Here is a 20,702-nt window from a genome sequence, read left to right as displayed (position 1 = left end):
CACGGCTCATGGGTTCGGTTTGTGGATTCGATCCCAGTGTCAGGCTCTGTGCTGACAGCTCAGCGCCGCGCCTGCTTCAGTTTCTGTGTCTCCCTCTCTCTCTGACCCTCCCCTGCTCACGCTGTCTCTCTCCCTCAGAAATAAATTTTAAAAATAAGTAAAAATAAAATTATAAAAAAATAAAGTCAACGATAATTCTTAAGCTAGATTTTAAAGATACCTATCTTTAATCGCTTTTCATCGCAAGAGAAATGACCATTTTTCTGTAGCTTCTCATTGGCGAAAAATCAAATTTGCTGTTACTGCTATAAGTCTGGGGCGCATTCAGCCAATTTCCAAAGAAATGGGTCAGGTTGTCAACACGCAACTATTTACATGACACTACCCTGAGGCACAGACAATAGTGAAGTATTGGTGTAAAACATTAAAAGGACTAAATGGAGGGGCGCCTGGGGGGGCTCAGTCAGTTGAGCGTCTGACTTCAGCTCAGGTCATGATCTCACAGTCTATGGGTTCGAGCCCCGCCTTGGGCTCTGTGCTGACAGCTCAGAGCCTGGAGCTGCTTCGGATTCTGTGTCTCCCTCTCTCTCTGCCCCTCCCCCCACTCACTCTCTGTCGCTCAAAATAAGATAAAGACATAAAAAATTTTAAAAATAAATAAATAAAAGGACTAAATGGAAAAGTAGACGGCTTGAAACAAGTAATCAGTTTTCTTCTGTCAAGCAAATTCTCCGGGTAAGCTGGAGAGGGTGTGGGGACGGGCTCCCCCACAGTGGCCCCGCTGCGGCTCGCGGGCTCGGCGGTCCTCGGTCCCTCCCCGGCCTCGGGGACCTGCAGGCCCGGGTCGCCGCGCCAGGTGAGCGCACCTCGGCCGCCGCCCTGCCGCGGGGGCGAGAGGAGGGCCGAGCCTGTCCCCTCCGCGTCCCCCAGGGCCACCCGAGGGGGGCAGGCGGAGAGGAAGAGCGGGCACCGAAGGGGCGGCCGGACCCGCCCGCAGGGGTCGTGGGGCTTCGCGCGGGACGCGGCGCGGACCCCCGACTCCAGCCGGCGAGCACCCCTCCCGGACCCACAGCGCCCCCGCCCCCACACCCGGCGCGCCCCCCGTCCCTCGGACGCCCCGCGCACGCCCTCCTGACCCGAGCGTCCCCCGACCTCTCCGTCACCCAGGCGCCCGCGCGCCCCGGTCCCCCGGGCGCCCCGCTCCCCCTTCCCCGACGCCTGCGACCCCGCGCGGCCCCGCCCCCCGCGCGCCCCCGCGCGCCCCCGCCCCCGGCGCCCGGACGCCCCCCGCCCGGCCCGCCCCCAGCGCCGGGGAGCCCGCCTGCGCCGCGGGCCGAGGGCAGGGCGCGGGGCGGCCGCTCGGCTCCTGCGCCGCCGCTCGGCGCACTGGCCCAGGCGCCGCCGCGCGCCCCTCCTGGAGGAGAAGGAGGAGGAGGAGGAAGGCGGCGGGAGGAGGAGTTGCGGGAGAGGAGGGACGAGCGCGCCAGTCGCGCCGGCGCTGGGCGAGGAAGCGCAGCGGGCCGCCGCCGGTGAGCGTCCGCGGAGCCGAGGCGGAGGCTGGGTCTGGGCTTCGCTTTCTGCTCCCTCTTTTCCGTGGCCCGGGAAACCGGCCGCAGGGGCCGCTGCTCCCCCGCGCGGCGGCGGGGGCGGATCCGGCGCCCCGCGGCCACGGCGAGGCCGCCCGGCGCGCCCGCAGCCCGGGGTCCCGGCGGCGCGAGGCCCCCCCGGCCGCCTCGGCGGGTCCGCGGGCGGGGGGGGGGGGCGGGGGGAGGCCGGCCGGCGGGGCGCGGCGTCCGGGAAGCCGGGCCGGGGCGGGGGAGCGGGGCCCGGGAGGGCCGAGGCCTGCTTCCGCCGGGCGCCGGCCCGACTCCTCGGCCTCCCCGGTCCGCGGCGCGCCGGGCCCGGCCTCCGCCTTTGTTGCCCGCAGCCCCGCCGGGGAGAGGCCGGGGCTCGGCGAGGCCTGGGGCGGCGGCGGCGGCGGCGGCGCGGGGCCTGCGCGGCTCGCACCGCGGCGCTCGGCCCCGCGCGGCCCGTCCGCGTCCCCGTCGCCGGGCCGCGGTCCAGGGGCCGGAGGGCGGGCTCGGCGGGGCCCAGGCCGCGTCCGTGCCGCCGCCGCCGCCGCCGCCGGGAGGTCGCGCGGGCCCGGGTCTGCGCCGCGCGTGGCGGTGCCGCCGGGCCGGGCGCACTTACGCGGTGCGGGGGGCTGTGCAATCCGGGCGGCCCGCGGATCCGAGACAGGCCTTGCTTTTCAACGTGCTTCAGGAGTTGGCAACTTCGGGGACACCATTGTGGCTCGTTAGGTGGCACAACTGTTGACGCTTCCCGGTGGCAGGTCCTGGCACCAAACTTGGGACGCGTGCAGCAGGCCGGACGCCAACTTCGCGTTGAGTCGGGCCGGGCCGCGCGGGGTTCGCGTCCCCACCTGGCGGGACGAGGGGCCGGGTGGGAAGGGGGCGGGGGGCTTCCGGTAATGCGACCCGTAGGGTTCGAGTTCAGTTCGGCGAATGTTTTCTAGAACGTCCACCCTGGAGAAGGCAACGTGCTGCTTTGAGCGCCGACCGAGAACGTAGTAATCCCGATAGAACTGTGAATGAGGCACCAGATCCGTGCTTCACTGCCTGTGTTTCTCGGGATACAGATCTGTTTTGTAATCAGACAAGTGAAAGCGCCGTCGACTGCGACGTGGAATGTTCGAGGTGTTCTCAGCCGTGGTAGGCATACGTTTGCCTGGAGTTTAAAAAAAAAAAAAAAGCCGACAGAGAACGGCGTGGAAGCCCCTTAGCTGACGGGAATGAATGAGCTTTGAGTGGAGTACGGACGCTGTGGGGAGTCGGCGCTGAGACGACACGTCGCTGGCCTTGGGCACCAGGCGTCACAGGCGAAGCGCGGCAAGGCGGCGTGCGGTACATGGCTCCCCCCGCGCGTGCTTTCTGACGTTCCCCTCGGGCGGCCTCACCCAGTGTGGGTGCCGGAACTTTCGGGGTCGGTCCCTGTTCTAGACGCAGCGTGCGCCTCCGCCCCGGGACGTTCCTTGGCGTCGCTGCCTTGGGGGAGCTGCCTCACTGGCCCTGAGCCCCATAACCATCCTCAGAAGAACTTGGGGTTTGGCCCAGTGCTGTCCAAAGCCTGATCGGGCTAAGGATGAGCCCTTACCCTGTTTAGGTCTCCATTCGCATCTCTTTGGAAATACTTTTTCCTTCGATTATGATCTGTAAGTGGCTTCTAAATTAGTGGGGTACCTGGCACTCTTCTTTTGGTGGGACGATAGGGCAAGGCCTTAACACGGCCTCCAGGGCCCCCGGGGCACGCCCTGGGGTGTCACGTGACACCCTCCCAAGGCTGCACCTTGCAGTGGGTGGCAGAGAGAGGGTTCGGCTGCCTTTGACCTGGGCGGTACCCGGCCTGGGCTGTGCCAGTGACGTCAGAGGGAAAGCTCTGCAGTACCCACTCTGGTTTACTCGTCTTGCCTTCCTGAATATTCCTTCTCACCTCCGCCTTTTTGGGGAACAGAAGCAAGTGTCTGCTTGAGGCTGTCTTGTTACGTAACTTCATTCCGCAGAGAAAACTCTGGTCGTTTTCTCCATTGCCAGTGAGTTTTGAGGAAACTTTTGTGTTATTAATAGCAGGGATCTTTGATTTTGCTCATAGGCGTAATCGTGTGATCTTACTTAAAAGTCACAGGATAGTCTGAAAAAAGGAAATGTTACGTCCATTTCTGAATTCGTGGTAATTACTGTTGTCTCAAAAATATGCAGTCACATGAAATGGGTTGATACACATACAAATGTGTTGAGTATGAGGTAGATAGCCCATGTTATTTATATTTTATTTATAACGTAGTACAACTAATGGATGTGTGTGCACCTAGTTTAATATGTAGTAAAGGTAGGTAGGTGAGTAAATGACCTAAACTAAGATCACCTTTTGCTGTCTGTCGCATCTTTTTTTTTTTTTTTTTTAAGTTTATTTATTTTGAGGGAGAGAGAGCACATGCAAGGGAGGGGCAGAGAGAGAGAGAGGAAGAGAGACTCCCAAGCAGGCTCCTCCTTGTCAGCACATGACCCACTGCAGGGCTCGATCTCACAGACCGTGAGGTCATGACCTGAGCCGAAACCAAGAGTCCGGCCATCACCCACTGAGCCACCCAGGTGCCCCTGTTTGTTGCCTCCTTTATGGGAAGTGAAGATTATCTATTTCTGTTCTTGGTCCTCATCCCTAATCTTTTCCCAGTTTTAGAAATGGCACATCTGTGGTGCGTGAGTGCTTCTGTAAGATTACTCCTTTTACAAGGGGGGGGATTTATAGTACTAGCGTGTGTCATATAAAGGGGGAACTTTCTTGTATGTTTAGATTGATCGAAAGAGTCGTTCAGGCAGGAAACGAGAAACAGCGGTGGGACACGTTTTAAACTGTGTTCACAGCGAAATTGTCCTGAATGCTTTTGTGGTGTGTTATTCTGTACAGTGCATTGGTTTAACTACTGAGCTGTGAACGCTTAGGACCAAGGACACATTTACTTTGGGTCTTTGGTGACCCATACAAACCTTAAGTTTTACTTAGTTTGGACCATTGCGTTGAGGTGACTGTTGGTCTTGTTGATGTTTCCAGAGCAGAAGTACTCAGATGAAGTCATTTAAGATGTCAGCGCTCGTGCTGCACCCCAAGGACCTTTCGGAGGTGTTTGATCTTCAGTGTCTGTTACTAGCCTTGGGACCTCGAATACATTTCATGTCCCCTCCGAATCTTCGTCCTTCTGTGGGTCTGAAGTGGGGATAATAAATGCACCTGACAGAGTTATTGTGAACGTATATTTTGTTTAAAGTAAAATCCAGACTCTCCGTCTTGGGCTGCCAGGTTTCCGCCTTGTTCTTCAGCTCAACTTGAACAACCCTGTGTGTCTCACCGTTTAGTTACGCTCTGTCCTTTCTATTCCCTAACACTGCAGGGTGTTTCTGGCTTCCTCATCTTACATGGTAGTTCTGTTTGCCTAGAGTGTTCTTCCTGTGGTTGGTTCATTCTCAGACCTTAATGCCAGGTTCACTGTATCAGGGAAGTCTACACTGTTCTTACAGCTCCCTCAGTAGGCCCATCTGATTAGGTCTTACCAGTTTGTGTGTTTTCTCATAAGGATTATTTCAGTCTGTAACTGTTTTGTTTATTTGTCTTGTTCTTTGTCCACATGTAAGTCCCATATGGGCAGACGGTGGTCTGTGGTTCTTCTGTGTCTCCCTAACACAGCCCGTGGGGACATGACACAAAACGAGATTGTAGTTTTTACATTGTTATCTACACATTGAAGGCAAGGATATGCCTTAGATCATAGAAATCTGGTGGTCTTTTTGTGTTGCTTGTTTATCCCCATCTGAGCTGACCTGCCTAGCTGAGTAAATCGCAGCACTAATAAGGCCAAAGTTTTTGTAACTACGTGGCCCAAGTAGCCTCACATCATGAGAACTTCCTTTTTTTTTTCTTTTTTAAAGTAAGCTCTATGCCCAAGGTGATGGGCAGCTCAGTAGCCGCCCCCAGGGCTCACCGACCCCAGGATCTAGAGTTGCATACTCTACCAGCTGAGCCAGCCGGGTAACCCCAAGAACTGTCTTTTTTTTTTTTTTAAATGTTTATTCTTGAGAGAGAGAGAGAGAGATGGAGTGTGAGTGGGGAAGGGGCAGAGAGAGACACAGAATCTGAAGCAGGCTCCAGGCTCTGAGCGTCAGCACAGAGCCTGACTCGGGGCCTGAATTCATGAACCATGAGATCATGACCTGAACCAAAGTCAGACTCTTAACCAACTGAGCCACCCAGACGCCCCCAAGGACTGTCTTTACCTGTAGAGCTTTAGGTGTGTCTGCGTTCACCCACGTGTCCAGCTGGCTGGTCACGAAGATGGACAGGCGCTCGTCGCTTCTGAAGTATAGTTATCTGCGGTGTGTGGAGAGTAACTACTCCAAAGCACATTTCCCTTGATGTTAACTCATAGCTCAATAAGGCAAAACCTTGGCTCTGGAAGCCCTGGCATCCTCAGTTATCTGCTGTGGAATTAAGCAGCAGGGAAAAGCCTCATTTGGAATTAGACACATTGGAGGCCCAGATAACTCTGACTGTGGCTGGGGAATGCTGTCTTTATTTGGATGCCCATCTAGCTTTGAATTTTAGCTCTGATTTTATAGAGGAGGTTTTTATTTTATTTTTAATTTTTTTAAAGTTTATTCACTTATTTTGAGAGAGAGAGAGGGAGAGAATGAGTGGAGGAGGGGCAGAGGGAGAGAGGGAATCCCAAGTAGGCTCCATGCTGATGCAGGCCCCAATCCCACAAACCACGAGATCGTGACCTGAGCTGAAATCGAGTCAGACACTTAACCGACTGAGGCATCCACGTGTCCCACCCACCTTTTCTAAAGTTTATTTATTTGGAGAGGGAGAGAATCCTAAGCAGGTTCCGTACTGTCAGCACAGAGCCTGATGTGGGGCTTGAACTCACGAACCTTGAGATCATGACCTGAGCTGAAACAAGTCAGAAGCTCAACCCACTGAGCCCAGGTGCCCCTATAGGGGAGGTTTTTAAAAAAAAAAAAAAAAAAAAAAAAAATCTGTCTTCCATGCCTTATCTGTAAAATCATAATAGTGCCTTTCTAAGCATTGGTGTGAAAATGAAATGAGAAATGCGTGTAAATGTATGGGTTCAGTGCCTTGACTATAACAAGCGCTAATAGTAATAATTAATTTAAAATATTCTGTGATTAGTTAGAAGGAGTATCCTGGGTAATCAGTGACCTGTATGTAAGACGTGGTTTTTCTTGTTAAGGAAGCCCTGTGTGGGGAAAGGGCATAAGACCAAAGGGACGAGAGAAATGAAAATAAGAGGAAAGACCGGGGAGCCCACAGACGTATAAATGGTGCCAGCTGCGGGATCGTAAGCGTCCCAGGCCCCTGCGTGAGCCCCCACGGGGCTGCCTGGCACCGGGTGGGCGCAGTCAGACGGAGGGAGCCACAGAATGTGGACGTTCTGGGCGCTGCTGTGCACTTGCAGAGCCCCGGGCTCTTGTGTTTCTAACTGTTTTAATCTTTGTTATATCACTGTTAACAGCCATCACACTGAAACGTTTTCTTAAAATTATTAAAAGGGCATCACGCTTGGAGACTATGTTTGGGGAGCGGTGGCTGTCCCACTGTCCTTGGGAGCGGACTGTTGAGTAGTAGAGAAGAAAGAGAGAAGAGAAGACAATCCCTCTGAAGGCCTGGGAGACAAGCCGTCCCCTGAGCGTCCGTAAACCTGAAGATGTCCCTGTGCCGTCCTGAAATTTCCCTGCAGGTAAATCTGGTCATCTGAGGGGGCGGGTGTCTATACGGAGCTCTTTAGTTACAGCGTGAGATTGTATTTAACACACACGCTTGTGCTTCAAGTGTCTCTTTGAAGAGAATGAAAGGAATATGTGGTTCCTATTAGAAAAGATTTCCATCAAAAACAATTTTAAGAAATGAGTGTCACTGTTTAGAGGTACTTAAAACATGTATTCATCACGTGCCCTGGGCGGCCTGGTGTCTGGCTCTGCTGCTGCTGGTCCTTGTGGTGACCAGGTGCTCTGGGCACACCCGTGGCCTGGACGGTTGGAGCAGCAGCCTTAATAGCCTCTAGCGTGAGGTGAACTCTCACTGATAGGCTTGTTACTTTGTATGATTTTCCCTTCCTGACTTTTGTTACGGTGTTTATAGTAATGAGATGTTTCTTATTAAGGCTTAATTTTGCTTTTAAAGGAAATCTCTTCATCCTTGTGACAATAGTCATTTTTATCTGTTGACATTGCTTTTGAAAGTGAAAACAACATACTTAGGGAATAATATTATTACCAAATGTCAGAGTGGCAGAGTGTGTAAGCATGTGACATACATAGAATTGTATTTGGATTTTAGTAGTTTTGTGTATTTGCAGAATTACTGCATTTTATTACTTTTATGAAGGTTTATTTGGTTTGAGAGAGAGCACACACCTGTGCACGAGTGGGGGCGGGGGGAGCAGAGAGAGGAGGAGAGAAAGGATCCCAAGCAGGCCCCATGTTGTCCATGCAGAGCCAGAAGCAAGGCTTGATCTCACAGATCGTGAAGTCATGCCTGAGCCGAGATCAAGACTCAGACTCTTAACCCACTGAGCTACCTGGGTGCCCTTGCATTTTAGAATTAGAAAGAACCTTCTGATTATTGGTCAGCTTTGTCTTTACACGGATGGTGAGGAAACTGAGACTAAGAGTGGTTAATCTGCTCACGGTCATGGACCACATTACCGGCAGATTTCAGGAAGGATGGAGTCTGGTGTGTGCAGCTCTTCTTGCAGTTAAGGCAGGATGCTTTCATTTACTCTTAGGTGGCGGGCAGTGTGGATGGAGTCTGTGGATGATGTCATAGTTGAGCTGGCTTTTGGAAGGTGACCTTTGTTTGGGAGGAGCTGCAGGCGGCGGGGACATTATCTCAAACAGGGTGGACAGCGGGAGTAGAGATTCTTTTCCTCTTTCCTAAGCGAGGTTGCCTGTGTTCTGTTTCTTAGTTTACTTCTTGGATTTCATGGAGCTCATTCTTCTAGTAAGTTACTCAGAAAGGGATGGGGGAGGTGCTTGTTTATTTTTTCATGACCTTGGAAACCGTGTAGGTCCCACATCCTCTGACTTCCGGTCTGGCTGTGTAGAATTCTGGGTTACGAGTTTCATCAGGATGGAGTGGGTGCCGCTGCAGTGGCAGATGAACTCAGATGTTCTCGTGTGTAAATACAGGTTATTTCTTGTGTCACCACGTCTGCACCTGGCCTGGGGCTCCTCTGCCACCTCTTTGGACCCAGTCCGCTTTCACCCACAGCTCCCTGTCCATCAGCCCGCGGCGCTGAGGCACTGCAGCAGGTGCAGAGGAGAGCTCACGGGCCATATGCTGGCACTGAGATGTTTGGCCCAGAAGTGACCCAGGTCATTTTTCTCACACGTTCACACATGCATTGGAACCCGTCACATGGCCCTGCAAGGTGTGAGAAGTGTTTTGAAACCACCAGCTTCCAGCTTTCAGTGTTACTAAGTTGCTCTCTGCTTCCCAATCATTTGTATGTATTCTTTTTTCTCTTTTTTTGGGAACTTTTAGTACCTTTTTATTATCACCTAAATTTTAAAATTTCATCATAGTGTGCCTGATATTCGTTTTTTCTTCTTTGGCCATACAGAGCATTCCATGGATCCTCTCAGTCTGTGAGCTTGTGTTGTTCAGTCCCGGGAACATTTTTAAAGTTTCTTTTATAATTTCTTCCCTTTCGTTTTCTTTTCTTGACTGAAGCTCTTCTTCATCAGATGTTGGTCTTCTTTAGTTGATTTTCTTAGTTTTTTCCTTAGTTTTTTTTTTTTAGTTGATTTGTTGATTTTCTTAGTTTTTTCTTCAATTTGTTAAGCCAGAATAAAAGTAACAACAGCAAATGTAGATCTTTGGGCCTTATTTGTCCGTAGTTTGTAAAAAATTCTCAAAGGGTCTAATCTATTGGTTACTTTAACCTGTGAGGCCTTACTTTGTTATCGGCAGTGAAAAGAGTGAAATTGTGTAGGGAACTCACTGAGTTCTTAGCTTCTTAATGTATACATTAAATGTAGAAATGTATACGTTAAAATGTATATGTGTATATACCTATCGACAGAGATAAATTGGTGTATAGGTGTGCTACTTTCTTCTAAAGATTTTACTTTTTAATCCAATGTGGGGCTCGAACTCATGACAACTCCAAAAGGAAGAGTCCTATGCTACATTGACTGAGCCAGCCTGGCACCCCAAGTGTGCTACTTTAAAAATTTTTAAATACTAAAATCTGAGTTAAAAAATTAAGGAGGAGTGAATTTATGTCATTAATCAGTTCTTAGGAGCCGGCTCTATTAACATTCTAAATGACTGAATTTATGAACATGTTCATATTCAACTTAATAGAAGTGTGTTCGACACGGTAAAACTTATTCCCTGCAGGTTAAATTTCTAAGTCTCTGAATGTTCTTATTTCCATTGAACCAGATTCTTTCGGAGGTAGACAGGCTCTAGAGGTCAGCCTGTTTATTTTATGTGGGAAAACAGGCTCAGTGTCACACAGCACAGCAGTACTCCTGCTACCCTATGTTTTTGTGTCAGTAGCTTATAACAGTGGGAAAGCGTCACTTGAAAATTATTAGAGCTTCTTAATTCATTAAATTTTAAGTTATATGGCAACTCTAAGTCCACTTTTCTTAACTTTGTTACCTTTAAATTTCTTTACCTTTGTAACCATGTAAATCGTCACAGTACTTTTGAAAATGAAGCTCATTGTGTAAGATCTAGGGGCCCTGAAGGAAGTCAAAGCCGTGCTATTACAGTAACTATTTTTCACTTGTCTTTATTTACACGTAGTTGTCAGGAACGGAGGCGTAGGGAATTTCACCCTACGCTCGAGCCCACGGGGTAGCCTGGCAGTTTCGCGGGTGCTGCCACGCGACGCGATGCGCCTGGGCCAGAGATAAAGCACTTGGTTGCCCGGCTGCGGCACCATGCGCATCTGTGCCCGGCCCCGGGGCCAGGGCTGGGCCGGGCCGAGGAGAAAGCGGGAAACGAGTTGCCGGCAGTTCGGTGGCGCGGAGCCGTGCGCTGGGGTCGCGTGCTCGTGCCGCGCCCGGGCCGAGCGGGGCTGGGACGCCAGCGGGGTGCGGTGTGTGCGGGCAGCCCGGGTGCCGGGGCGCCGCGTTCCGATCCGCCGTCGGACGAGCGGAGCCCCCGCAGGCTGCAGGCTGCGAGCAGAGCAGATTCGGGGCTGGGCGGGGACGGGCCGGACTTTACTTCTGGGATGTCCCTGAGGCGGTCACCGGCAGCGTCGAGGAGGGAGTTGCCCGAAACCGCGAGCGGAGGGCGCGCGGGCGGCACGCGGGTCCGGGGCTGCCCGCGGCGGCTCGGGTCAGGCCGGGGGTGAGCCGAGCAGGCTGTGCGTGCCGTGGGAGAGCGGGACGGTCTCCGGCGTGGGGGGCGGGGGCTGAAGCGCCGGGGCGCGGCTGGCGGGGGAGGGGTCGACACGGGGGTGCTGGTGCGCGTGACCGGGAAGTGTGGCGGGAAGCGGTTGGGAGGGAGGGACGTCCTGCGCACGAGTGGGGGCCTCTGGAGAGGCGCGGGGGGCTCCGGAGAGGCGCGGGGGGCTCCGGAGAGGCGGGGGGGGGCCTCTGGAGAGGCGGGGGGGGCTCCGGAGAGGTGCGGGGGGCGGCTAAGCAACACGGTGGTTTTGCCTGACGTTTTCCTCTCGGGTCCTCACGTCTCTCAGTGAAGCGGGCAGCGGGGCCCGGCGAGGGGGGGGGGGGGGGGGGGGGGGGGAGGAGAGGGTCCGTGGACACGCTGGGCGTTGCAGGCGGCGTTAAGTCAGGCTCCACCCGCAGTTCACGGCCAGGACTGACAGCGGGACGCCCCGTCGGGTGTGGCGCCGGCGTTTCTCCAGGCCAGGGTTTCGGGGTGACAGCGCGGAAGGCAGCTGAGGGCACGTGCCCGCGAACGGCTAGGATTTCGCGGGGACAGAAGCCGAGCAGCCAGTTAAGAGGGTGACTGGAAAGCCGGGGGTTTATGACTCCGAGTGCATAGTTTCTGTTCAGTGTGTGCGTGAGCTCCAGGGCGCCCAGAGCGCGCGTTCGGGCCAGCCCCGGCCATGTGGCCGCTCCCCAGTCACCCGCCACGCGGGCCGACCCTTGCTCCGGGTGGGGTGAGGAGAGAGAGAAGGTGCCTGGCTTCTAATAAAACAAAATAATACAATATCCTTATCTATGGATTTATGTTTTTGTACAGCCAGTGGCCGAACTGAAAGCCAAGAGAAGGCCTTACATTTTGCTTTAACCTGATGGGTTTACTCCCCATACCCTTCAAAAAAGTTACTTAAGAACAAACTCACAGACCTTATTCATCTAAAAGCTCCGTATTCGTTATAGAGTATTTTGAAAAGAAAGTATTGAAAACAGTGTTTACAGAGCATTCTGTGGTCCAGATGGCTGTTCTGCCGCTATACTTCTTTCTGGTCTGGTGTCCCCCGCTATTCTTTCTACATAAGCGAGACCACGCTGTACATATGATTTTGTTTCCTGTGATTTTGCACTTGACAAATGAACAATATGAACTTCTCCCTCATGTTATTTATAACCCTGTATAAATATCAGTTTTAGTGGCTCCCTAAAGTTCCATTGTGTAGATGTGCTAGAATTTTGTTTATAGTTTTCACACTGCTGGAAATTAGAATGTTTCTGGTCCTTAAAATTTATTTTTTATCATGTATAATAATGCAGGAGAGATTGTTATGCTTTTGGTTTTATGTTCTTGAAGAGTTGTAAAAACAGCATTATGGGGTCAAAGAGGATGAATGGATTTTTTTTTTTTTTTTGAAGTTTATTCTGAGAGAGAGAGAGCGCGAGTGAACAAGCAAGGGAGGGGCAGAGAGAATCCCATGCAGGCTCCATGCTGTCAGCGCAGAGCCCGATGTAGGGCTCAAACTCAGGGAACAGAGCTCAGGACCTGTTGGACACTTGACTAAGCCACCCAGGCGCCCCAAAGAAGATAAATATTTTTAAGAGTTTCATAAACCACGTTTTTTTTTTACAACTGTATTAAGACGTTTTTAAGTGATGAATATCATCATTTAGAAAAACCTTTGCTGATTTGACCTGTGGGAAGTGACTACTATTTTAATTTGCATTTCATTGATTCTTATCAGGGTCAGTATTTTTTTTTTTATGCACATGTTTGAGCCAGTTGATTGTCCATGTGGAAAAATGGAAATTAATCCCTTAAGTTGTATAAATCAATACTAGATTAATCAAGAACGTACATGTGAAAAGCAAAACTTCAGTACTTTTATAGGAAGTACAGAAAGAGTGTATGATTTCAGTACCGGAAGGATTGCTTAAGAGCACGGGCGAGGAACCTGCTGAAAGAAGCCCAACACCATCAACTAAAGTAAAATGAGGAACTTCCTCACGGTGTCATGAAAAGAATAAAGTCAAGACATGAATTACTGTATGGCTGCAGGAAAAAGAAAGTAGATGGCTCATGTGAACTGAAGTGGACTGATTTCTAGGTGTCTGAAATGTACCTGCTGCGTCTTAAATCTTTGTGTTCTGTGTATCTAATCACACATTTTAATCATTTTCCTCACAATAAGGAAAACAGAAAAATGTTTGAATGTCAAGCCATTCTGCATTCCCACCGGCATGGTTCCAGTTTCTCTACATATTTGCTAACGATGTGTGTGGTGTCACTGTGGCTTTAATTTACGTTTTCTTAATGACCAGTAACGTTTAGTACCTTTTCATGTCCTTATTAGCCATTTGCATGTCTTCGATCTGATCTGTTCATGTCTTCAGTTCATTTAAAAAATTTTTTTAATGTTTTATTATTTCTGAGAGAGAGAGAGAGAGAGAAAGCCTGAGCAGAGGAGGGTTAGAGAGAGAGGGAGATACAGAATTTGAAACAGGCTCCAGGTTCTGAGCTGTCAGCACAGAGCCTGATGCAGGGCTTGAACCCACGAACTGTGAGATCATGACCTGAGCTGAAATCAAGAGCTGGCTGCTTTACCCACTCAGCCACCCAGGTGCCCCATTTTTTTTTTTTTTTTTTTTTTTTTAGTGGTTTATTTTTGAGAGAGAGAGAGAGAGACAGCATGAGCAGGGGAGGGTCAGAGAGAAAGGGATACACAGAATCCGAAGCAGGGTCCAGGCTCTGCGCTAGCTGTCAGCACAGAGCCCGATGTAGGGCTCGAACCCACAAACCGTGAGATCATGACCTGAGCTGGAGTTGGACACTTAAGCAACTTAGCCACCCAGGCGCCTCCCATTTATTTTATTTTTGAGCGAACAAGTCGGGGAGAGGGAGGGAGAGAAAGAAAGAGAAAGAGGTGGGGTGAGAGAGAGAGAATCTTAAGCAGGTTCCATTGTGAGCATGGAGCCCAATGCTGGGCACAATCCTGGGATCAGGACCTGAGCTGAAACCAAGAGTTGGACACAGACCCGACCAAGCCCCCAGGCGCCCCCAGTAGCCTATTTTCTCAGAGTGTGTTGTGGGTGGCTTTGTAGTAAGTGAAATGCACTTCCTGGCTACAGAAAGATTGAATGCGGGGTCCGCCTACCATCTGAATGCAGAGCATTCCTGTGACACCTTTTGGAAGCCAGAATGGTGTAGATGGAAGAAGCAGTTATTAATTTATATGGAAACTGTTCTGAGCATTTCCAGACCCAAAAACAAACTCTTTCACTTCTTAGATACCTTAGAACACATCTTGCAAACAGATGCAGAAACTAAATCGAGATAAAGCACACAGGCTCACAGACAGCACGCAGCTCTGGAGGCCGGATGCCGAGATGCAGAGTGTGGGGTCCCCGGGGTTCCTGGAGAAGGAGCGGGCCGCTCAGCTCCCGCCGCCTCGGCACCGGCCCGTTGCGGAACACACGCTGAATGCTTTTTGCTTTTTGCCTTTTCCATAAAAGCAAAGGCATCTTTGGATTTCGTTAGCAAAGCAAGTACTGATGTGGGTCTTTTTGGAAAAGCAGCATGACATAACGTGCAGTTCGAGAAGCAGGTGATGCCTGTATAGACGAAAGCAGTCTGTTGGCCTCCCTGACCCTTCTCCCCAGTCACTAGAGGTGAAATCCTCCATATTTGGATATTCTTTGAGAGATTTACATGGATGTAGGCATGTGGGCATGGGCACAGATGGGGTCTCGACGTGGCTGTAGGCATGTGAACAGGTCACAGACGGGGTCAGACGTGGATGTAGGTGTGTGGACATGGGCACAGACGGGGTCGGACGTGGATGGAGGCATGGGAACAGGTCACAGACGGGGTCGGGCGTGGACGTAGGCGTGTGACATGGGCACAGATTGGGTCATGCACACTTACACCTCTATGTTCATCTGCATCATATTCCATCGTACTGGTGGACGATAGTTTATTAAACCAGTCCACTGAGTTCTGATGTATATTCTTCTTGTTTCCTGATATTTATGCTAATTCCCCGTTTTTGCCAAAATAAATTACTCTGTAAATGTCTGCGAGGTGACTAAATGGGCTCATTCTGTAGAATCAGTTCTGTGATCTGAGGCACGACCCTTCCTCTGTGCCTTGGCTTCCCCATCTATACGGTAGATTAATAAATCTACCAGCATAAATCACTGCTGTTACCACTACTCTTAGCTGCAAACACCTCTGTAGCCGGATACGTGCTGGGCGGTGTCGTAAGGACACCACATACATGAACACATTTGAACTTCATGACACCTACCTTGAGCAGAAGATACCGTTATTTCTAAGATCACACACTGTTGAACCATGGAGCCAGGAATTAGGTGACCCATGCCTTCAGGTCCCACAGGAGTGCTTTCCACTGTGTGACACGACTTCCTGCATGGTGCTGGGTTTGTGGAGTCATGAGGGTTAAATGAGATGGCAGTGTATTCCGGAGGCTTAAACCAAAGCCTGGCATGTCTCGGGCCAAGATGTGGTCTATATTTACCACTACTAGGTCGTGATCAAGTAATACTGGCTTTTGAAAAAATGTAATGTGGTGGGGAACATCATTTTCCATATGTCCTTGTTCTGGCATGAGTATACATTGAAAACACAACTTCCTAATCACTTAATTACTTGGTTAAAGCATATGTGAATTTAAAATTTGATAAACGTTTTCAAATAATTCTCCACAAATTGTGCCAATTTAAACTTCGACAATAAGTGAGCGCTCAGTTTTTCATACCCTTGCCAACATTGTTGTTGATGTACCTTTTTCGAACTCATAGGTGGAAGATATTATCTTGTTTTTTTTTTATTTCCTTTTCAGTAGATTTTAAAAAAATGTTTATTCACTTATTTTGAGAGAGAGAGCATGAGTGGGTAAGAGGGAGAGAGAGAGTCCCAAGCAGGCCCCACACCGTTAGCGCAGAGCCCAACATGGGGCTCGATCCCACGAACCGTGAGATCATGACCTGAGCTGAAATCAAGAATCGTATGCTTAACTGACTAAGCCACCCAGGCGTTCATTTTTCAGTGGAGTTTTAAAGTTGAGATTGAATATACCTACAGGTAGAGTCTGTGGAGTTTTAACAGATGTACTCAGTCATGTAATCACTGCAATCAAGATACAGAATAGTACACAGTACCCCAGATTTCTTTAAGGAATGGAGACTCCTCTAAGATAGTGATTGGTCACTTGAATTTGTTCTCTCTCTGTCTCTCTGGATCTCACTTGATCTCTCTCTTGATCTCATTTTCTTGCCTTCTTTCATTTTTGTGTGAACTGTTCTTTTGTATATTATGCCCATTTGTTTATAGGATTCTGTGCCTTCCTCGTACTGATTTCTAAGAGCACAGTCTGAGTCACAGAAATTAGTTCTTTGTCATGTGTTTGCAGTTTTCCTTCAATTTATCTTTTGGCTTTAATTATGCCATTCTTGTGGCTATCCAGAAATTTATAAATTTTGCATTGTTAGATTGTCAGTCTTTTCCTCTACAGTTTCAAGGTTTTATGTTATTCATAGACAGGCTTTCTGCAGTGCTAAGATTTTTAAAAAAGATTTTTCTCCAACTTTTGTATTTATATTTGTACATTTGATCCTTCTGCACAATATTTTCGTATCAGAAAGTAAGAGCCTTGCATTTCCCACCACTTCCAAATGGTTATCCAACCTGCTTGTCATCATTTCCTGGGATATCTGCCTTCCCCCAACAGTGTCACATGTCCTCTTGGGCACATACTTTTTTCATGTGTGTTTTGGTCTATTTCTTGACTTTCTAGTCTTTTCTTCCCTTCCAGTGTTAAGCTGTGTGTATCTTGCACAGCTCATTCTCCCTTAGCTACTCCTTTAGATTTTTTTCTTACTCTTTATTGTTTATGTCTAAGTTCATTTCAACGTCATTTTGTCTGATTTCTTGCAAAAAATATCATTGATGTTTTCTTGGGATCTTGAGTTAATGTTTTGACAGGATTTAATTGTTTTTGTCTAAGAACAAGATGTGTCTTTCTTTTTGTGTGTGTGTGTTTTATTTATTTCTGAGAGAGAGAGAGAGACAGTGTGAGCAGCGGAGGGTCAGAGAGAGAGGGAGACACAGAATCTGAAACAAGCTCCAGGCTCTGAGCTGTCAGCACAGAGCTCGATGCGGGGCTCGAACCCACGAACCGTGAGATCATGACCTGAGCCCAAGTCGGACGCTTAACCGACTGAGCCACCAGGTGCCCCCAAGATGTGTCTTTCTATGTATTTGAATTGTTGTGATCCTCTGAAGAGCTGCAAAGTTTTCCATGTAGTTCTGGACATTGTTTAAAAAATAATTTCATCTTCTTTGAAACTATTATAGGTAGAATCTAGGCTTTTATTTTGTTTTCTTACTAGCTTTTTTTTAAGAATAAAGAGTTACTAGTGATTTCTACATATAAATTGTATAAGCAGTTGGTAGAATGAGGTTTTTTCCTTTTTTTTCTCTAGTTGTTTAGCTACATCTGTTGTAGTCTAGGTGTTCATTCAGTCATGTCATCTGTAAATAATGCCAGCTTGTCTCCTCCTTTGCAATATTTATACTTACTTCTTACTCTTATCTAATTAATTAGGTAATACATTGAAAATAATGCTAATTAACACTTGATCATTGGCATCCTTGTTGTTGGCTTTCAGTGTTTCTTTGTTATTCATGTGGCTCTTGTGTAACATATAGCATGTTACATGTCCATCTACTCCTCTTTTAAGGAGTGTTTTGGGGGGTTTAGGGTTGTCATTTTTTCTCATCTTTTTTATGATTTGTAGCTGTGGTCATGATTTTGCTCCTTTGCTCTATGGTAAATTATAAATTTATAAATTCTCAGCCATGCTGCCAGTCCTGAGATGCGCCTTACCCTACTTGAATCCTTTCCCTGACACTCCCTCAGGTTTTGCTGATTTTTGAGATTTGTTTTTCAGGGACACCTGGGTGTCTCAGTTGGTTAAGCATCTGACTCTTGACCTCACCAGGTCATGATCTCACGGTTGGTGGGATCAAGCTCAGGCTGGTCTCTGTGCTGACAGTGCACCAATCTCTTCTGGTGCAAATTTTGGCAATACATATGTTTTGCCACCAAATTACTCATTTTATCTGAGTTTCAAATTTTTATTGAGTTTTCAAAGTACTCTTATATATTTTGATTTCTCATGGATCTGTAATTATTACTCTCTTCATTTTAATTCATATAAATGTGTTTTTCCCTTTTCCTTGACTATGGCCGCCAGTTTTTCACCAACTTTTTGTTGTTTAGTCAAAGAATCAATCAACTCTTGTTTACTACTACTACTTTTTATTTTCTAATTCATTAATTTGTGTTTTCATCTTTTTTTTTTTTGGGCTCTAACTGCTGGTTTCTTGAATTGAATGCATAGTTTCTTATAATTCCTTACTGTTTAGTTTTGTACATGTTTAAAGCTTTGAAGTTTTCTGTGAGCACAGTTTTAGGGTCTCGCAGAATTGCATCGATTTTGATCTGTAGCATTTTCATTATGTTAGTTTAGGAAGAGCGTACCATTTTTGTTCTCATTGAGATTTCCTCTTTGATTCAAGAGGATGTTTGGTAATTTTTATTTATATATTTTTTTCTGTTTTCCTTTTCAGTTTTATTGTCCAGTGGTCACTTAATGAGGTATTTCTGGTTTTTTAATTTACTGACATTTTCAATGTGGCTGACTGTTGTCACATTTAGCAGCTATTCCATAAGTTCATGGAAAGGAGATATATTCTCGCTTTTTCTATAAAGTAATATGTAATTTAAATCTGTGTTCATTTTTGTTTATGTTCTTGGGCTGAAAGAGATATTTTAATGCTGTTCCATATTGTGTGTAAAGATTCTTGGCACTTTTATTTTCTTTGTGGATTATGCCTCATGTACTATGCCCCGTTTTATGTTATATGATGATTTTTCTTGAATGTAACACTGTCTTATATTATTGTTACGTTAGCTTTCTTGTTGCTAGCATTTTCCTTTTTTCATTCTTTTCTGTTAGAATATTTTTCCCAAAACAATTAGGATTGGTGTTTGTCAGTTAATTGAAAAACTTCACTGAAGTATGGAGTCATGTACTTTTAAACATTTTATTTTACTTTCAAAGTTTATTTATTTTGAGAGAGAGATAAAGCACAAGTTGGGGAGGGGTAGAGAGAGCACCCAAGAAGCCCTGCACTGTCAGCGCAGAGCCCCATGCGGGGCTCCATCTCACAGACTGTGAGGTCATGACCTGAGCCCAAATCAAGTGTTGGATCCTTAACCGATTGAGCTACCCAGGTGCCCCTAAACATTCTATTTTGAATTCAGACAAGTAAATATACACTGTTTCATTAACGTCCTTATGAAGACCGGTGTTTTTTCTGTATGTATTGACTGAGCTCTGTCAGTCTGAATTATGTAAAATCTGTTCTTGAATAACGCATTATATGTTAATTTCCAACTTGGCATTTCTAAAGGTAGAATTAGAAGTTAATTACATTGAAAAGCAATCTTCTGCTCAGGTCTTGATTTCAGGGCCCTGAGATCCCAGCCAGGTATTGGGCTCCACTGATAGAGCCTGCTTGGGATTCTCTTTCCCTCTGCCCTTCCTCCACTTGTGCTCCTTCTGGGCTCGCTCTCTCACAAAAAAAAAAAAGGAAAGTAGTCCTTTTTTTTTTTTTAATGCTTATTGATTTTTGAGAGAGACAGAACATGAGTGGGGGTTGGGGAGAGAGAGAGGGAGACACAAAATCTGAAGCACGCTCCAGGCTCTTCCCTAGCTGGCAGCACAGACCTGGACCAGGGCTGAACTCACGCCATGAGATCGTGATCTGAGCCATCCAGGCACCCCAGAATCTTTGTTCAAAGGCCTAGATTTGTTTAAAGTAATCTTTTCCTAGGCTTTTGGAGTGGGTTTGTTTACACTTAATTCCACAAAAAAGTTTTTTTAACCAGCAGCAATTATTTAGTGTTTTCAAATCAGTTAACTGTTTTTGTAGGAAGAAGTAAAAAAAAAATTATTTGTGTACATGCTTAAAACACACAGTGACTTTAAATTCATAAAAATTCAGATAAGCACCAGCCATACCCAGGTACTGTTTTAGAATCTGGGGATGGGACCATTGACAAAGACTGAGAGCATTCCTTATCTCAAGTAGAGTACAAGTCCGTGTAATTCAGTTGATGGTATAGGATGATCACAGGACGCTGAAGAAGAGGCTAGTTTGATAGATGAGGCTAATAGAGATTTTACAATATTTTGAAACTTTCTGAGAGAGTTGGTTTCAATGTGTTTCTGTATTTGACTGGATCTTTTTAATATTTCTTTTTTGTTTTATTTTATTATTACTTTTTTTATTTTGAGAGAGAGAAAGAATCTTAAGCAGGGTCCACACTCAGGCCAGAGCCTCACATAGGATTTGATCTCATGAGCCTGGAATCCTGACTTGAGCCAAAATCAAGAGTTGGACACTCAACTGAATGAGCCATCCAGGTGCCCCTGGATTTTAAGGGTTTTTTTTTTTTTTAATTTATTTCTGAGAGTGAGAGACAGCGTGAGCAAGGGAGGGTCAGAGAGAGGGGGAGACACAGAATCCAAAACAGACCAGGCTCTGAGCTGTCCGCACAGAGCCCGATGCGGGGCTCGAACCCACGAACTGTGAGACCTGAGCGGAAGTTGGATGCTTAACCAACTGACCCACCCAGGCGCCCT

General features: G+C 47.9%; 1 protein-coding gene across 5 annotated transcripts in view; it reads left to right on the top strand.

Annotated features, from left to right (window-relative positions):
* Positions 1–1,476: 1,476 nt before the first annotated feature.
* Positions 1,477–20,702, top strand: part of SOCS6 (suppressor of cytokine signaling 6) — a 32,560-nt gene continuing 13,334 nt past the window's right edge. For 2 of the 5 annotated variants that reach the window (XM_039251948.1, XM_039251944.1), the window contains exons 1-2: positions 1,477–1,529; positions 7,122–7,309. The gene's annotated coding sequence lies outside the window, so the exon portion shown is untranslated. Of the gene's footprint in view, positions 1,530–2,497; positions 2,904–3,081; positions 3,212–5,480; positions 5,581–7,121; positions 7,310–20,702 lie in introns of those variants that run through there. The other 3 variants (XM_039251946.1, XM_039251945.1, XM_039251947.1) reach the window with 3 other exon arrangements.

Source organism: Hyaena hyaena, unplaced genomic scaffold (genome assembly GCF_003009895.1).
Source record: "Hyaena hyaena isolate Hyena2069 unplaced genomic scaffold, ASM300989v1 scaffold_404, whole genome shotgun sequence".
NCBI classification, from domain to species: Eukaryota; Metazoa; Chordata; class Mammalia; order Carnivora; family Hyaenidae; genus Hyaena; species Hyaena hyaena.
This window is presented reverse-complemented; position numbering and strand designations above follow the sequence as displayed.